The sequence below is a fragment of the Grampus griseus genome (genome assembly GCF_964374135.1).
Source record: "Grampus griseus genome assembly, chromosome: 2".
In the NCBI taxonomy this organism is placed as follows: Eukaryota; Metazoa; Chordata; class Mammalia; order Artiodactyla; family Delphinidae; genus Grampus; species Grampus griseus.
The window spans coordinates 176,067,751-176,087,107 of NC_139018.1; the positions used below are offsets into that span (position 1 = coordinate 176,067,751).

At 48.8% G+C, this 19,357-nt stretch overlaps 1 protein-coding gene across 2 annotated transcripts in view; it reads left to right on the top strand.

The window, feature by feature from the left end:
- Positions 1 to 19,357, top strand: part of MPP7 (MAGUK p55 scaffold protein 7) — a 278,434-nt gene that overhangs the window by 23,680 nt on the left and 235,397 nt on the right. The gene's annotated exons all lie outside the window — the stretch shown is intronic.

Genomic DNA, 19,357 nt, shown 5'->3' on the forward strand with positions numbered 1-19,357 from the left:
GGGGCGCGGGGGCGGGGAGCCCTGCAGGTGGAGGGGAGACGCGGAGTTGAGTCAGTCCGGCTCGCGGCGCAGGGGACCTGCTGATAAGGAACGATAAGCCAAGTGGCTTTTTTTTTTTTTTTAAAGTGGGAAAGGTGTCTGTACTTAGGTGGTGTGAGTTACAGCCTTCATGGACACGGGCGCTTTGCAGTGCGTTTAGACAGGAACATGATTTACTTATTATTATTTTAAAATTCGAAACAGCCTTTAACGTGAACTTATTGGAGGTTTTTTCTTCCGTGACAAGTAGACCCAGCAGTGTGACTCACCTTTGTCTGGGCTGCAGTGCGGGCCGTGCGGTGGGGACGAGGGGAGCAACGTGGATGGCGATGCCGAGCTAGTGTGCAAGAGTCTGGGGGTGGCACCTTGTCTCTGTCTCTCCTCGTGGGTGGGTGTAGACTTGAGATTCGTTTTCTTTTTCTTATTTTCTAAACATTAGCATTCGAATTAGAAAAAAGCCTTTCTAAACATAGCCTCCGGGCTTTAGGTTTTAGGGCTGCACCTGCTACCCACGCAGTCATACTTTGCAGACGAGTCCTAGGCAGTTAACTACAGTGATGTGATTTACCTGTGATGAAAAACCTTGAATTGCTGTTACCTTTTCTTTGACTTGCGTAACAGCTTTTTCTCATTCACCATTTGTTCACAAGTGAAATGAAGGTCACGAGTTTTAGCGGAAATGGCAGACTCTTGGAGCAGGTCCTCCCTTCCAGGTGCACTGCATTTAGGTCTTTTAATTGAGAAGCTCACTGCACTGCATCAATATTGGTATCCTCTTACTCTCCAGAAGCAGGTAGTGCACCTCAGGCCCATTTTGCAGGTATGTAAGCTCAGAGCCCTAGAGATGAAGGGAATTCTGCCCCAGGTCTGTAGACTTCTGCTATTATATACCTGTTATGGGTTTAATGCACGGTCCAGTACGGTTCCCACCGTCAAGCAAGCTTCTGCATACCGATTTGATTCCCATGTACACCAGTCAGAGGTGGAGATGGTTATTTCCAAGTAAAATATTCTTAGGCTTTTTTTTTTTTCCTCTTAGGTTGCTAAGATAGTTTGAATTTCACCAGAAAGGTGATTTTTCACACAGGTAAGAAAACCTAGCGGTGCTATGTGAAAAATCTCTATTTTAAGTTTTGGGAGGTTTTCCACGTTAGAAAACCTTATCTTCTTTGTTTGCGTCTCTGGCTTAGCATTGGACTTGAGTACTGCTTTCTGAATTGAACTAGTTAATATTCATAACGTAAGTAAAACTGAAGCATAACACATTTTGGTTATGATTTTGTTTCAGGAAGTTTTTACTATAAATTTAGAAGTGTCGAACATGTAAAAATCATCTCTTCCTTGATGAGAGTAACTCAAGGGATTTTGGGGGTTAATGGCAAGTGGGGTTAGACGGGTAGTTGAGAGGGTCCCCTTGAATGATGTCAAGGCTTGGGGAACCCAGGGAGTTGTTAGGTTATGTTAAATTTATTAGTCATCAGGAACATAGAAATGTCTTACTTATTACTGAATGGAGCTGTTAGTCATGAAGCGACATCTTGTTTTCATGGCAGGTGCTCTGCTGGGTGGAACATGTACGTTTTGACATAACTTATTTGTCATGTAAGGCATCCCTTACATAGGGCTTGTCCGTTCGGCTCTGATTCTGTTTACTCATTTGTTTTTGCATGAATGTCTTTACTTAATTTTTACTCCTCTGGTCAAATTAAAATTTCTAGCACCCAAGCAGAACATTCCATAAAGAAACCTTTATCATCTGCTAATTTGTACAGAAAGTGAGATCTCTTCCGATGAGCACCTCTTGCAGTGTGGGAAGTTGGAAAGAGATTTAGGCCGCTTGTAGGGTGTTTACCTGTATTCTTAGCTATAGGGCCTGTAGCCCCCGTGTAATTTTCAGGGTTTCTACCCTTCAAAAAAGATTTAATTACGACGTTACACAGCTTCCACTAGATGGTGCACTGGGTGCTGTTTACTGGAGATTTCAATCAGGTTTTTTTTGTTTTTATTAAAAGCATTTCACTGACAAAGATACAAATGTGCTGCAGCTGTCATCACTGAAATTCAAACAGAATTGCAATCAGTGATTTAAGTCAGTTTTATTAAATGAGATCATTTGGAAGGACATGGCAGCTTAATTTAAAGTGAGGGAAGTTGTTAGTCATTTTAGAAACAACAGAACCTAGAACAGAGTGTGAATTTATGGGTCCTTATTTATGTACCCTGGAACTGGTTTGTGTTTTGTTGAAATCTTACGTGAACTCTGGTGAGCTGTTTGAGCGTGCTTTTATGCTTTGCCTTCTTAGATTCCTGATTCTTTAAACGAAGAGGTAGGACGAAGTGGCTGTATGTAGCAAGATTATTTGATACCTGCTCTGAACGAATACGTAAACATCTTTTTTTCCAGGCGTGTAAAACAGTTTTTATTCCTTGAAGGCTCACTTCGTAAATCCTTCTGTTCTTATGGGAAAGCATGATTGTCAGCTTCACTTAGGAAAGAGCGGGGAGCTTTCTTTCTCCCTTGGGTGGCGGGAGCTCGCTTGTTACTGGCCTGGTTACTGGTTAAATTGCTTGTCACTGATGGTTACAGAAAGGAGATGAGAAAACACAGACGCAGCTTTGGTAAAATGCTTGCCGTTTTAGGGTTAGAAATGGCAGGGTTAGTGCAGAGTAAGGACTAGTCAGGGTGACTGCATGTTGTGAGATGTTTTGTGGAAAACACTGGACTTTTAAAGGGCAGCGCAAGCACTCAGGTGAGAAGGTCTGTGGGCGGTTGGTGTGTGTCTGTATGATCCAGTTCCGCTGAGCTTTGTGTGGGCAGGAGAGCTTTGGTAGTTTGCTTCTTGGAACCAGCTCTGGTCCTCAGGGGAGCTGATGGTGGTTTGGGAGGGGAAAATACGTAGGTGCTGCTCCTTCCAGGAAGGAAGCTCCTGGCGGGGCTGCCCGCCCTTGGGGGAGCGTGGCCGGGCGGTGGGCGGTGTAAGCAGCTGGCGGATGAACACACTGCCTGAGTGTGGGCTTCCCCCAGTCAGGGAGCACTGAGTCAGCTTTACAGACGTCCCGTGGTCCAGGCTCGGGCTGCTTAATGCTGCTGGCTTCGAATTTATGTAAAATAAGTAGAATCCTGAACTTGGTAAAATGAATGACTTGTGTTTGCAAGTGAATGGCTTAAGAGAGTTACTTGGATGTGTTAGGTTCTCGAATTATGGTAGGTGCTTGAACATACTTACCTCTGATACCCGGTCTTCCATTCCCTTTGGAAAAAGGCGTTATTAGAAATAGGAAATCTTGAATACGCATGGAGCTGGGGTGTTCGTATTGGGCAGTTGATTTGGGGACAAAAGAAGGCACTGGTCTAAATACTTCTTTGAGCAGAGAAGGGTCAGGCAGGGTGCCCTAGAGGGCTGGTCCAGCTAAGGGGCAGGGAAAACTCTAGGACGTACTGCTGTAGCCTGTACAGTAAAAGCCTCTGATTAGCTTTACTTGTGATTAAAAACTTGCTCTTTGCAAGACAGTGTCTCTTTATGTGTACTTACAGCAATGTGAATCATGAGAATCAAACATTTCTGAGGGTTGTAAACTTCTTTTTTTGGCGCTTGGAAGTTTGTGAAAATGAGGTTGTAAAAGTTTGGAGTGGAGCTAAGGATGAAAAGGATTGTGGAGCCGTGGACTCAGATTTGCCAAGCTTCTGTAGCTGATAATCAAAATAGTTTTTTTTCCTCTTCCTAATATGGCTTGGGATTCAAATTGTGAAGATTCTGTTTGGACCTCTGTGCTCCCTTTCATGTTTGGAATGTAGCTCAGTTCCCAGGAAGGCCCATCAGAGTTGACTGTTTTTTAGACGGTCTAATCAGGGTACAGAGTCCAGGGGGGAGGAGGCGCCGTGATGTGGGTAACGAGGAAATGAATTAATATCATTTAGATCTTTTTAAAATAGGGTCACAATTTCGCATTTTGGAATTTTCAAAATGGTAGTCATTTCACCTTTAACATACATACAGCTGAGTATGAAAACTTGAGGCTGAGGTTGTCAAACTTTATCATTCCTCAGAATCCCCGGGAGGGCTTGTTAAAATTCAGGTGGCTGGTTCACTCCCACAGTTTGGTTCCTCCGGTCTGGGGATGGGCCCTGAGAATATGCATTGCTAATAAGTTCCAGGGTGACGGTCAGTGATGCTTCTGGTCCGGGGAAAACCACTGACAGGATTCCAGGGGGGAATAGAAATGTGGCTAAGAACCCAGGCTTTGAATCCCTGCTCTGCCTGTTCTTCCTTCTTTGACATCAGGCAACCTTCTTACCTCTGGTTTTTCATTTCTAAAGTGGAAATAATGTAGTAGTATGTTGTTGGGAGTATTACGTGACCTCAAATGTGTATAAAAACTCGTAGGACATTGCCTGGAGGGTTGCAAGCCTGCAATCAATGCTGGCTTTTAATCATAAAAGTCAACTGGACGTTGCCTGGAGGGTTGCAAACATGCAATCAATGCTGGCTTTTAATCATAAAAGTCAACTAGTGAATGCAATAACTAGAATCCTGAACCTTGTGGAGTTGAGGTATGTTCTTTAAGGACAGAAACTTCTGTCTTTATCCTCATTTCCCTGCCGTGTGCTATGGGAAGGAAACATGAGTACTCAACTTCTGTTTAATGAATGAAGGGAAAGTTTGTGGATCCTAATAATTTTCCAGAAACCTTTTTAGAGACATAGAACATTTACGTCGCTGGTGTCTTTTTCCCCCTCTAAAAAGCTTGAACTCTTTGGTCAAAATATATTGGACGCTAGCTGTAATCACTGTGGTCCATACTTTATGGAACAGGAGTCTTAAAGGTGGTTCCTTGGGGTTCAGTTACAAGGCAGCACCTGGATGTTCTTCAGGACATCTGCAGTCTCCCCTGGAGAGTGGTGACTGAACTTGATGCCCTCGATGCAGTTCCTGGAGATCTTTCCGAAGCTTGCGGGATGCCTGGTTCCCTTTCTTCCCACGGATCTCTGAGAGCTTTCTTCTCTCTGGCGATCCCCTGGATAGGAGCCCCTCCCTTCCCATCACTTCCTGTCACAATCACACATTTTATTTCCATTGTAGCAGTTATCACACGCGTAACCGTAGCTTTATCTGTTTCCTCTTTATTGTTTCCTTCACTGGAACGTCAACTCCGAGGGCAGGGACCTAATCTTCCCTACTGTGTCCCCAGCACGGGCGCAGTGCCTGGTGAACAGGGACCTGCCGGTTCAGTGAAGGGGCGTGTGAGATGGGGACCCCTCTCGATCGGGTGTGCAGACCCGAGTTAGTGGTCCTCTGTCACTACCGGTCCACGCAGAGCCTCTCGTGTTACTTTATTGCGTTTCCCCCTTTTCTCCTCACAGCCCCCTCTCTCAGGCATAGGTGTCGTTTCCTTGAGTCCTGCCCGGTTATTGGCTGGGCTGGCTGTGCTCGGTCACGCTCCCCACACTCTTGCTGGGCTGGCTGTGCTCGGTCACGCTCCCCACATGCTAGCTGGGCTGGCTGTGCTCGGTCACGCTCCCCACACTCTTGCCGGGCTGGCTGTGCTCGGTCACGCTCCCCACATGCTTGCTGGGCTGGCTGTGCTCGGTCACGCTCCCCACATGCTCGCTGGGCTGGCTGTGCTCGGTCACGCTCCCCACATGCTAGCTGGGCTGGCTGTGCTCGGTCACGCTCCCCACACGCTCGCTGGGCTGGCTGTGCTCGGTCACGCTCCCCACACGCTCGCTGGGCTGGCTGTGCTCGGTCACGCTCCCCACATGCTAGCTGGGCTGGCTGTGCTCGGTCACGCTCCCCACACTCTTGCCGGGCTGGCTGTGCTCGGTCACGCTCCCCACATGCTAGCTGGGCTGGCTGTGCTCGGTCACGCTCCCCACACTCTTGCCGGGCTGGCTGTGCTCGGTCACGCTCCCCACATGCTTGCTGGGCTGGCTGTGCTTGGTCACGCTCCCCACATGCTAGCTGGGCTGGCTGTGCTCGGTCACGCTCCCCACATGCTAGCTGGGCTGGCTGTGCTCGGTCACGCTCCCCACACGCTCGCTGGGCTGGCTGTGCTCGGTCACGCTCCCCACACGCTCGCTGGGCTGGCTGTGCTCGGTCACGCTCCGCACACGCTCGCTGGGCTGGCTGTGCTCGGTCACGCTCCACACACGCTCGCTGGGCTGGCTGTGCTCGGTCACGCTCCCCACATGCTAGCTGGGCTGGCTGTGCTCGGTCACGCTCCCCACACGCTCGCTGGGCTGGCTGTGCTCGGTCACGCTCCCCACACGCTCGCTGGGCTGGCTGTGCTCGGTCACGCTCCCCACATGCTAGCTGGGCTGGCTGTGCTCGGTCACGCTCCCCACACTCTTGCCGGGCTGGCTGTGCTCGGTCACGCTCCCCACATGCTAGCTGGGCTGGCTGTGCTCGGTCACGCTCCCCACACTCTTGCCGGGCTGGCTGTGCTCGGTCACGCTCCCCACATGCTTGCTGGGCTGGCTGTGCTTGGTCACGCTCCCCACATGCTAGCTGGGCTGGCTGTGCTCGGTCACGCTCCCCACATGCTAGCTGGGCTGGCTGTGCTCGGTCACGCTCCCCACACGCTCGCTGGGCTGGCTGTGCTCGGTCACGCTCCCCACACGCTCGCTGGGCTGGCTGTGCTCGGTCACGCTCCCCACACGCTCGCTGGGCTGGCTGTGCTCGGTCACGCTCCACACACGCTCGCTGGGCTGGCTGTGCTCGGTCACGCTCCCCACATGCTAGCTGGGCTGGCTGTGCTCGGTCACGCTCCCCACACGCTCGCTGGGCTGGCTGTGCTCGGTCACGCTCCCCACACGCTCGCTGGGCTGGCTGTGCTCGGTCACGCTCCCCACACGCTCGCTGGGCTGGCTGTGCTCGGTCACGCTCCCCACACTCTTGCTGGGCTGGCTGTGCTCGGTCACGCTCCGCACACGCTCGCTGGGCTGGCTGTGCTCGGTCACGCTCCCCACATGCTAGCTGGGCTGGCTGTGCTCGGTCACGCTCCCCACATGCTCGCTGGGCTGGCTGTGCTCGGTCACGCTCCCCACATGCTCGCTGGGCTGGCTGTGCTCGGTCACGCTCCCCACACGCTTGCTGGGCTGGCTGTGCTCGGTCACGCTCCCCACATGCTAGCTGGGCTGGCTGTGCTCGGTCACGCTCCCCACATGCTCGCTGGGCTGGCTGTGCTCGGTCACGCTCCCCACACGCTCGCTGGGCTGGCTGTGCTCGGTCACGCTCCCCACATGCTTGCAGGGCTGGCTGTGCTCGGTCACGCTCCCCACATGATCGCTGGGCTGGCTGTGCTCGGTCACGCTCCCCACATGCTAGCTGGGCTGGCTGTGCTCGGTCACGCTCCCTACACGCTTGCTGGGCTGGCTGTGCTCGGTCACGCTCCCCACACGCTTGCTGGGCTGGCTGTGCTTGGTCACGCTCCCCACATGCTTGCTGGGCTGGCTGTGCTCGGTTACGCTCCCCACATTCTTGCTGGTACTTGATAATTCCTGAGCTTATAATTTTTTTCTAACCTGATGCCCCAGATGGAGCGTCTGGGCACATATGTAACTGTTCTTATTTGCGATTCTCTGGTTACTAGTGCAGTTAAGTATCTTATCAGATGCTTATTAAGTGTGTGGGTTTCCCTTTCTGTGAACTGGCACTGACATATTTATCTGTATTTAATTGTTTTGCAGGGGGAGCAATCTGTGGTATTTTAATGGCTGGCTTTTCTTCTGGGTGTTCCATGAAGAGGATGATTTCATCTTTACATAATGTTCATGTGTCATTTCCTTCCAGTTCGCGCTCTCTGTGTGTTCTTGCCTCACTGTATTTGTCTAGACTTGCGCCGATGCGTTGAAGATGAGCAGAGATAGTGGCTGCTTGATCACTTTAATACCCTAAAGGGAATTCGTTCTTAGTTTTGCCTCTAATTGGGAGATTTCATTTTTATAAATTGTATTTGATTTCATTTTTGTAAAATTTGTTGTGACTTCACTGTCGTTCGAAAAGCTGGAGAGGTAAAAGCAGAGAACGCTCTTCCTGATCTTTGTAAGGAAACTGACCTGATGGTATTTAGCTCTTAACCCTGAAAAGTTACAGTTGTCTGTACTGAGGTTTTTAAATTAAATATTTGAATTATTTTCATCAGGCTTTTCCAAGGTAAGTTGTATACGATGACTCTGGTTAGCTGAACGCCGTCGTGGGTTTGGAAGAACAAAGCAGAAGTCGTTATGCATCTTATACCGTGAATTTTAAAAACTTTATTCAAGTGTAAGATATACCTAGAAAAATGCCTACACCATATACCTAGACATATATGATGCATCTGTCCTAAGTGTGCGGCTCCCTGAATTTTCACAGAGCAAACACACTTATGTGAGCAGCATTCAGGTGAAGAAACAGAACATTGCAGGACCCCAGGGGCCGTCCGCCTCCGCATTTTCCTGATCCTGACTTGTAACTGGGGAGTAGTTTGGGTTCCCTGTCACCCGGCTCGTGCTGGGCTCCCATCTTTGTTCGAAGGAGAAATCAAAGTCACGTCTGAGAGCTTTGAAGAAGCATGACCTAGACTCCAGTTCTCGCAGCTGTTGTTTTCTAACCTTTGGTCACAGTACCGCTTCACACTCTTAAAAATTATTAAGGATGTTTCGTCTGTGTGGGTTGTATCTATTAATATTTACTGGGTTAGAACTTGAAGCAGGAAAATTTATTTATAAATTCATTAAAAAATAATAACCCCATTATATGTTAACATAAATAACTTCTTTATGAAAAATAACTTTATTAAAATAATTGAGAAGTGTGACATCGTTTTACATTTTTGCAGCTCTTTTTAATGTCTGGCTTAGTAACTGTTTCTGTATTCAGTGTGTTGTGATTTATTGTTTGGCTGAAATATGTGAAGATAATCCCACCTTCTACAGACCTGCAGTTGGAAAAGAGAGGAGTATTTTCGTATTTTTTTTGGTAGTCATGCTTTGATCCTACAGTAACTCTGTTAAGTGGTAGTCTTAAAGTTGAGTTGCAGAGTAGAAGCTGAAGCCCAATCAATAAAGCTTTCTCGCTCTGTTACATTTAAATCTGTCGGTCTTTCTTGTACTTTGAATCTTCTTACCCATACGTGATTGAGGAAATGTTCATTCATGGAGTTACATAAATCTGCCAAATATTGGCATGTGTTATGATACCATTTGAAAAAAAAAACAAAACAACCATTTGTAGGATCAGCAGTGAGCCCATCAGAAGAATCTGTGAGTACGGAGAAAGCTTTCGTGAAAGTTCCTGGCGGCAGGCATAATTTTTCCAAAAACTGAATTTCTGCTTGAAAGCTTGAATTTTATTATTGGCAACAAACACTTCAGGTGTTTTCCTTGACGCGTCTGGCTCACTGGGTTCAGTTTGAGAAGATGTTTACCAGATACGCAGCTTTGTCTTCCAGTTATTTATGTAAGAACACTACTACTCCATGGGGAATAGAAAAAGTTGCTAGTTCGGCTTACACATAGAGCAGCCGGCACAATTTCTCTTCCTCGAGGTGACCGTCATTCTCCAGTGGACAGCTCAGGTTCTTCTCTGCACTTCCTGTTTCGTCACACAGAATATTAAAAAGACATGCACTCAAGCGTCAAGATTTCACCCAGTTGTTAGTTTTCACCGTTTCTTCAAGGATATTCTTAGGTGAAACTGGTGCTTTTTCCCCCCTGAGTTCCTCCTGGTGAGGACTGCAGTGTTGACCTGCACAGTTGGTGCCCCTGCCCTGCTTTGTGCTAAGGTGCCAGCGATTTTACACGCCCTGGCTTGAATATCATCAGTGCAAATGTCAGTGTAGTGAAAAGCACAACCTCTCAGTGCTGTTACACAAAGAGTTTTTACGTCCTGAAAGGTTCTTGAGAAGTCCCCGGGTTTCCTGGACCCTGAGAGCAAAGAGCTGGCACCTGGCATCTCCTCCAGCGCAGCCGGGGGCCAGCCCCTCATTCTGACGTCTCCCTGACGGGGCTGAACCAGACCCAGCTTCTTTGCCTCCTCACTCCTAAAGCGATCTTCTCAGAAGCAGGGCCTTGCCACGTCTCGGCTCAGCTCGGCTCTACTTTTCCCAGTGAAAGAAAGTTTAGTAACACTAGGAAAGCAAGTACTTCTGAGATCAGCAGCTCCAGACGGATATGAAGGTGTGCATTTTGCTGTCTTAACGCAGTAAACACATCCACAGACACGCTATTACTTGTTGACTTTTCTCATCTTTTTAGATGGAGATAATCACAAAGAGACCTGGAAGAAATGTCCTGTGCGTGTATCAAAAAGTATTTGCTCGGTAACATCATAATTAAGAATTATAACAGGTAGTAACCTGTTGTGATGCTCTCGATCTAATGTGTGGTTTAACCTGTTCTTCTGTTCTTTTATTTCCTGTAAATGCTAATCTGATCTTGATTTGGTTCAGTTTCTATTGCTTCATAGGTGGTTGAGTGTACTGGTAGCTGGATTCCGGCAGTGTTGGTTGTCTCTCTGTGATGTTCACGGTCATTGATAATCATTGCCTAGATCCATTATTTTATTAGGGGTTTGCAAAATCGTGATATTTAAATTCTGTCTTTTTAATTTATTAGGATATCTTAATAAAGAGAAAGTATATTATTTGAGATGTAGTTAGTAGAGAAAAGGCAGCTTAAATGTTCGATTAGAAAAAATTAGTTTTCAAGTATGTTCAGGTTGAAGAAATTGGTCTGTCATTTTTCTTTGAAACACCAAGCTAAATTGCACTGGTTTGTAGAAGTAAGTGAATCCAAAGGAAACTATTAACAGAAAAGTCCTTTTGTTGTATTCTTAAAGTAGATTAACTCATTTGAAATAAAATATAATAGTAGACACATCTTGGTGCTATTAAAGGAACTGGAATTTTTTTGAGTTAAACCAAGATTTTTCTTGCCTCTAGAATAATGTAGTTATCGCACGTAATTATCCTTTTACATATCTTAACATCGTGTTCTGAGAGCAGATTTGAAAGTGTATAAGGCATCCTGCCTTGAAGGTGCTGATGGTGCAATAAAATAGGTGAAAAGTTGACAGTTTATATAAATTTGTCACTGGCATTCTGTGGGTTACAGTATTTCCCCCTTAAAAATTTATAATGCTGAGAAATGGATGACAGAAGATAAAGTTTTCTTTGGAAAAACCAAAGCAGTAGGTGAAACTGATTATCTGAGGAGCAGGTTAAATGGAACTGGAGTATCTGTTGGATTCGGGTGAGAGAAAAAGGAGAGGCAGGTGCCTCCAGTCCTAGCCTGCAGACTTTCACCCAGATTCCTGCGGGTGCCGGCTGTGGCTTGGAACAGGTCCTTCTACTTCAGGTCAGGCTGGTTCGTAGCTGCTCTTTCCTCCCCGCATTCCTTCTCATAATTTGAGTGATTGCTGAATGCACGCTACTTAGTACCTAGATGACAAAAGGTTATATAAATATTTGGACGTTTGTGCAACCCCCCCGGGCACTGACTCACGCCCTGATCAGCAGTGGGATGTTCTTCATTCACTAGTCCGTCCTGTACCCTTCCTCTCGTGTGTGTTTCAGGTTGGTGTCCTCAGCAAAGTGCTTTATTTCATTACTGATGCACATAGTTTCGGGACTGAGGTTTGTCACCTTGTCTTCAGTGCAGTGTCTCACACTCTGTAGATGACAACTAAAGTGATTTTGATTTGGCTTCTGGTGTCTCCGTGGTTCTGATCTCCAGAGGACTCCAGAACTGGGTAATTAAATTTACTCTCTTGCATATGGAGCCCCCAGTATCCGTCAGGGACAGACTGTGACTGGTAAGGCGGGACTGCTTATCAGAATAGACAGTTTCCTGTCTGAGAATAATTGTGGACTTAGCAAAAGCTTTGGAATGCTTTAGCCGGCTGGGACGGGCTTGGAGTTTACAAACAATCACCGCCGTTTATGGGTCCCTTGCTGAAAGCCAGGCACTGTGCTGAGCCAGCTCTCCTTAGATATTCATGCCTAATTCTTACAGCAGCCCTTTAAGTTATTGTCATTTTTATTTTGCAAATGGGAAAAGACCAAGTAGTGGAGAAGTTAAATAATTTGCCCCGAGTCATATGACTAGGAAGTGGTAAAAGCTTGGCTTCAAACCCCCGTCACCCGTTGTTCTAAACACCAGAGACCACAGAGTGTGAGAGCATCGTATGATCTGAGCTCGCACCGGCGTTTTTCTCTCCTTATACAACGTCTTCAGTCTTTCTTTCTCTGGCTTCCCATCTTAATCTGGACAAGCGCAAGTCTAACACTTTGCACCAAAGCGCACCCCTCAGGGACAGAAGTTGGCCCGGGAGAAGTCTGAGGGCTCTTCAGAGAGTAGCCCACCACGAGCATAAAATCGTTCTGAAGTTTATGTTGGATCTGATAGGTTAAACGTCACTTGACGTTCCGGGAAGATGTGTCATTTGTACGCCCACCCTTCATCCTCCGCAAGAGACCTCAGTTTGAGGGGAAGTCTGTGGGACCTTGCGGAGATGCCCTGGCCAGATGTGGGCCCTGGGTAATTCTCCCTGTTGGCGTGGTGAGGTCGGGAGGGCCGGAGGGCCCCGACGCGGTGCGGGGGGACACTGGTGAGGGGGCGAGTCGGGGGGCAGCCGCGGCAGGGCTGGGCTGGACGCGGATTCCGGCGGAGACTGAGTGGGCCGATGGCCGGGTGGGGTGCTTAGTTCTCCTGCTTCTCAGACGGTGTCATTTCTTCTCTGTTCCTGCTGCTGGCTCTGCTTCTTGCTACTGTCCCTCAGTTGTGGGAGTGGCTTCCGTCCTCCATCTGTCTTCAGACCCCCCACCTCCCGCACGCGTGCACACACACACACACACACACGCACAGCGTGGCTTTGCCCAGCGTCTGGGCTCCAGCGAGCTCGGGTCCACTGAGCCCACCGGAGCCTCATGTGCGGGAGTCCGTTTGCAGTTGCTTTGTGGCATCCCCTGGGTGTTTGAATGTCTCAGAGTTAGCGTTGATTTCAGCTGCTCTTCCCTCTGAAACCGACTGTGACATTGTTAGGCCGTCTACAAACAGGCAGGAGGAGAACATTTGCATGTCCACTGTGGGTCCCTCTCAGATCCCTGTTTAATCAGCCAAGGGGGCAGAACTTGCTGGAAGGTTGAGCCGAGGCAGCATGAGCTGGAATTCCTTTCTCTGGCCCGTGGTTCCCAGTGAAGCGTGCGTGTGCCTGCGACTACGTCAGGGCTTACGTCGCATCTCCAGCAGATCTACGGGAACAGTCGAGTACCTCCGTTTACGATAATGTGCGTAAACGCTAGGTTCTATGATGTTTTAAACTCAGCTTAGCTTCTCCAAGGCCAGAAGCCTCCTCGTGGATGGTGACTAGATGGTGACTACACCTCCAGTCTCCTGTGTCCTGGAGAGTCTGTTTCTCCAACTCGCTTCCTAGTTTAGCTGATATTTATTGCCCTGGTCACTGAAAACCTTAAGGCCATGTACGTATATCTTAATGGTTAAGGATATAGACTGTAAAACAGAAACATTTTTTTGCAGACCACTTGGTTGAGGTATGACTGACATACAAAAAGCTGAGCGTACTCCACGTCTGCAGTTTAATGAGTGTACATTTCGAGGTAAGTGTACATCTGAGACATCATTGGTATACTCTGTGTCATGAACCTGTTCATCACCTCCAAAATTTCTTCCCGCTCTCTGTATTATTATTTTGTGGTAAGAGTACTTGACCTAAGATCTGCCCTCTGAGCAGGTTAAGAATACCGTGTGGCGCTGTATCTGTAGGCGCTGTGCTGTGCAAATCTCTGGGACTGTCACCTCGTGTAACTGAAACTTTGTACCCTTTGTCTCACGCGTCCCTGTGTCCCCCTGCCCCCAGCCCCTGGAGACCACCGCTCCACTGTCTGCTCTGTGAGTCTGCCTGTTTAGATTGATCACAGAGGCAGTGCCCTATAGCGTCTCTGCCTGTGACCGGCCTGTTTCACGTAGCACAATATCCTCCAGGTTCATCCACATCGTCAAATGGCCGGGTTTCCTTCTTTAAGGCTGAATAATATTCTAAACATTTTTGGATTCAGATTCCAGCTCTGCTCGTTGCTGGTCTTATGAACGAAGGCACGTTATCTACTCTAAGCCTCCGTGTTCTTGCCTGAAGCCCGGCGGCAGGGCCTGCCTCAGGCGAGGGTGGCAAGAGCCCTTGGTGTCGCGTCTGGCACCAGGCGAAGGTCCACAGTGGCAGTTGCTGTGCCTTGTTAGTTAGCAGTGTGGTTGGAGACACTACGGGGCCGGTTTCCCGTCTCTGCCATCCGTCAGCACGCAGATGCCGTCATGTCTTCCTTCCCGGTGTCTTGTGGCACCGTTGCTGCCGCCTCCGCCTCGGAGAGCTCGTCCTCCTGGTCTCCCATGCAGGTGGCCGTGACAGCTCGCCCCGCCCTTCACGGTCTCTCCACGTTCCGTGTTGCGGCGCACGCACGGTCTGCCGTCCATCCTTTGGCTCTCCCCCCCCCGGGACTTTCAAAGCCTGTCGTATTTAGGCCCACGTGTTATTCTTTCTTACCCGCCCCCTACTCTGGTCACACGTAGGGCCGTGTCCCGGGACGTGCGTCGTCCTCTGTGTTGTCCTTGCTGACATCCTGGATTTGCTGCAAGTGCCCACCGTCTGTCACGGACAGTCGTGACCTTGCTGTGTGCAGGGCTCCCGGGTCGGAGCTGCTCAGGCCTCCGTCCTCACCCCCCGTCTTGGCTGGGCCCTGGCCTGCCTTTAGAGGTCCAGAGTCTAAGAAGCTTCATTACTCTGTTGCTGTTATTACTCTAGAGTCCAGAGCACTGGAAACCCCGCCGGTCTCCTTTATGCCTAAACCCTGTTAAAAGGAGTTTCGCCCCCGGAGATGTGAGCTGCAGCATCACTGTGTTGCTTCTTTATGTCTTAGTCTTCCTAAAACTCAAAAGTGTTGAGTGGGTGCACAGTAGTATTTCCTTTTGATGTATTTTTGTTCTCTTAGTTTAAGGGATCTTGGCAGTGGATAAACTGAATCTCTTGTTGGTTAAAAAAAAAAAAAAGTGGGGGGAATGTAAGATGCACGAGTTCATCTGTTCCTTGTTGTCTGGAATCCCTGCTGACCTGGACGCAGCCGTGCCAGCCCCTGTTGTGTTCAGGGCGCAGCGGGGAAGCCGGGGCTCCCGGGCCTTTGTCCATTCAGGTGGCCTGACCCGCACCGCATCCTACGTCATGATAGTCTTAGGGGATCCTTTCGCTGTGGGTGGGATTGAATTTCCTTGGCTTTGATGCGGGGGGCGGGGGGGGGCATTTTAAGATTAAGAGACCGAGAGGAGGCAGCATGTCCTTGAGGGCGGAGCTTTGCCCTCTCTTTGCTTCGCTGCTGCCATCTGGGTTGAGGGAGGGCGGAGCGAACGCATGGCTCTCCTCCGGAATGCGCTGTGCGTCTCATAGTGAGCAAATGAGGGCGCTGCTCCAGAGGGGTTTTGCCCCTGTGCTGCCGGGCACCTCGCGGAGCCTTGGAGGAGGGAGGGGAGGGTGGGGAGGGCATTTATCCAGAGTTGTCTCCAGCAGCCTCTTCTTCCTTCTGGAATCTTCCTCTCAGCTCCCCTAGGAGACACGGAGGCCAAGTGCTCTTTCCTAGCTGTCGCCCCTGAGGACTCACCCGTGATTAAGGCCCAACAGATAGAGGACTTTCAGGGGACCGATCCCAGGGTTCAGACCTGCTAATTAGGCCCTTGCGTTTCAATAAATACATCCCCAAAAGAAGCTGGCTGCTTGGTGAAGTGAGTTTCACCCGGTGGAGCTGGGGTCCTCCAGGCAAGACAGGTCAGACATGCTCTGTGTGGTACTTTCATTAGGTGAGAGGTTGGATCCTTTTTTCCTTTGGAGTAATTTTGGTAAAATTTCAGAAATGCTGAATGGCAAAGAGACCAGGGTAAATACCATATGACCTTCACCCCAGATTAACAGATGTTAACATTTTGGCATATTTGTTTAAGATTTTTTTTTAAATGAAAGAAAGGGAACAGTGTAGATAAAGTGGAAGCATAATTTGTTGCCCTTTTCTCAGCTCTCTTGCCGCTTCTTCCCCACAGCAATTGCTAATATGAATTTGTATCCTTCCAGCTTTTTCTAAATGTGCTTTTTCATATGGATGTTTCTGTCCTTTTAAGGGCATATCCGGTGTTAAAATGACCATCAGCAGAAAAGATACACTGCATGTTTTGTTCTGTTACTTGTTTTTAAAAAATTGTCTGTTGTGCGAGTAGCTAGCCGTGGAGACACGGAGATCAGATGACATTTTCCATTCTAATTTTTTGTATTGTCTGCAGATGTCTTCTGTTTGTACCTAAAATTGCTAATGGAAATCCGTCATTGGTTCCCTGCTATTTAATAGAAATCCTTATTTGTTTGTAATGCCTTAAATTGATTAGAATTTTAAAAAATTGCTACCATTAGTAAGTTGAAAGCCTAATTTGTGGCTAAAATTTCCACATGTACTTCAGCAGATGGTCTCAATATTCTGTGTTTCAAAAAGATGCTGCAGAGATACTGCATTGGGTGTGGAATCGTTGGTAGGGGATGAGTGGGTGGCTGGGAGTTTTTGTCTTGAGCTGACACATGTAGAACCGCTGTTGCTAGGGCCGCTTAGGGAAGGTGGGATTGTGTGGGGAAGTGTGTTATTAAATGTTGCTTCCGTTTTTTTGGCTAACAGTTGTTAGTTTTTTTAATATTAGAACATGTCTCCTTTGGTTTAAGAAGTATACCTAAATATAACATTAGTACTTATGAGTCTCGCCTGTTCTTCTCAGCAAGCTCCCATGTCACTGTCCCCACTGTCTGGTGGACGTTGCACTTGAATCGCTCCTCTTGACCTCAGGCAAAGCCCAAAGTGGAAAAACAGGTCCACTTTTAAACGTACCCAGTTCCTGTTCATGGCGTCACTGTCCTTTTCCTATCTAAGATTAGGAGCTGGAGAGTCATCTTTGAATTCCAGCGTCTCTTCATTTTTCAGTTTTAGATCTGCTTTCCCCTCACCCCCCGACATTCTGCTGCACTGATCTCCTGTGTTCTGATGGCATTGCCGTCCTTCTGGTTCAAGTCTGCTCACCTCTGACTTAGCTCACTGCGGCTGCTGCTTTGCTGAGCATGCAGCCTTCGGTGTCCCCTGTACCCAGTTATCAGATTTAAAAACACTGCCCACGTTACACTGTTTTCAAAGAGGACTTCTCCCTCATGGACCCTTAAGGGCTCTGAAGTTGCTATAATCAAGCCCCAGTTCTGTCACTTACCAACTACATGACCTTGAATATGTTGTCAGTATTCTGAGACTCAGTTTCCTCATGTGTAAATTGAGGCAGTAACAAGTGTTTAGGGTAGAGGGCTGTCAAGGGCTTGAAGTCAGAGAACGCACTTGGAAGTACAGTAGCTGGCACGGTCCAGTGTTTGGGCACTTATTCCTAATCAGATCAGGTTTTTAATCCCTTTACCCAGATTTCATTGTTTTTCGTATTGTGCTACTCTCTAGTATTCAGCTTTAACCTTCTAAAATTGTAAACTGGTTGTGTGATCATCTCGTTGAACTTTAACCCCTTCCCTTCCAGTCAGACCTTTGCATGCGTGTAAACCTGGGATCCTGTAAATACACACCCGCAGGATTGGCTGCCTCAGAGTTTTCCACCTGTAATGTCTTTCTGTTTGTTTGTGTTCTGTCCATCCTTTAATAATCGAACTCAAAGACCCTCTTTTGTTTTGATTTTCCTGTTTTTCCAACACTAGCTTACAGCGGTGGATTATTTTGTTTCTCTGTATGCAGCACCCTCCTGTGGGGTGAGTACCTTTATGTAGAAGCTGTTTCCCTGCCTCCGTTGTGGGTCCCCTCTGGGCTGGGCCCCTGTTTTGAGCTACTCGGGAGCCTAACGGTTGCCGAGTGCTTAATAACGGCTTCATGACGCGCGCTACTTGGTAACTGCCATGCGCGGGGTAAAAACCGCGGCACTCCTTTTGGCAGGACCGCTCCGCACGCGAGTGAGTGTTGATATGTGTGGGCTCAGCAGAGCTGTGCTGCACGAGTAGGGTGGCGTGTACGATGGACGGGGCTTCTGCTCGTTTGAAGGGAAGGCTGCCGTCACACACGAGCTGGGAGGAAAGTGAGCTTCGCGGGGCACAGGAGGTACAGGTCGTAGCTGGAGCAGAGGAAGCGGAACTAGTCCAGGGCTCACCCTGTGGAAGTGGTGGTTGAACAGAGGCTGAGCGCGGCCGCCTGCGGGACCTGGAGCAGTGTTTCGGGCAGAGGGGACAGCGTACGTGGGAAAGGGGAGCTGAGACAGAGCTTGGCGCGGTGTGGACTAGAAGTGCTTAAGACTGGAGTTCGGTTTTGTTTTTTTCTAAATCTTTTTTATGGAAGTCTAGTTGATTTACAGTGTTGTGTTACTTTCTGCTGTAGAGCAAAGTGACCCGGTTACACACACACACACACACACACACACACATATATATATATTCACACACATTCTTTTTCATATTGTTTTCCAGTACCGTTTATCACAGGATACTGAGTACAGTTCCCTGTGCTCTACCGTAGGACCCTGCTGTTTATCCGAGACTGGGGCTCTGAACGTGAAGGGGCGCGCGGTCCCAGGCGAGCTGGTGAGGTGGGGACGAGGGGCGACGTTGTCCACGGTCTTCTCAAGCCACATTCTGGATTTTTAGATTAGATTCTAAGAGCCAGTTTTCAGGTAGGGAGGGAGCTGCTGAGTTTTTAGGACAGATGTGCGTGGGTGTGTACGTGCGCGCGCACATACCTTTTAACGATCGCCCCTTAGTCGCCCGGAGCCAGTGCGTTGCGCGGGGGCAGCTGTAGGTCCACAGTGAGGCGGGTTGCAGCGGCGCAGGGCGGGAAGTGGGCTGAGCCCAGAGACATCAGGAAGGCGATGGCACGCGGTGATGGGCTCGACGTAGGAGGGCAGGGAGCCACTCTGAGGGTCTGGCGTGGGCATCTGTGTGGATGCCAGGGTGCGGGGGTCAGGGCAGGTTTGGGAAGTAGCGGAAAGACGTTCAGTTTTAAACGTGTTGAGTCGGAGGGGGCCTCTGCGCGTGAAGCGGGGGCGGCCCTTGGTCACACGCTGGATCCTGGACGGGGGGAGGCCGGGGGAAGGACTAGAGATTCCGCTTACAGGTGACAGTTGCAGCCAAACTCGTTACTCTTTAGTGGCAGCGTTTTCAGGTTCAACGACACCTTTTAGGTATGGAACTTAACGATTTTGGCTGACTGTTTCGCAGAGATTTGTTGAGTACCTGTCATTTAAAAGTTACAGTGTTAAGCTCTGGGCAGATGC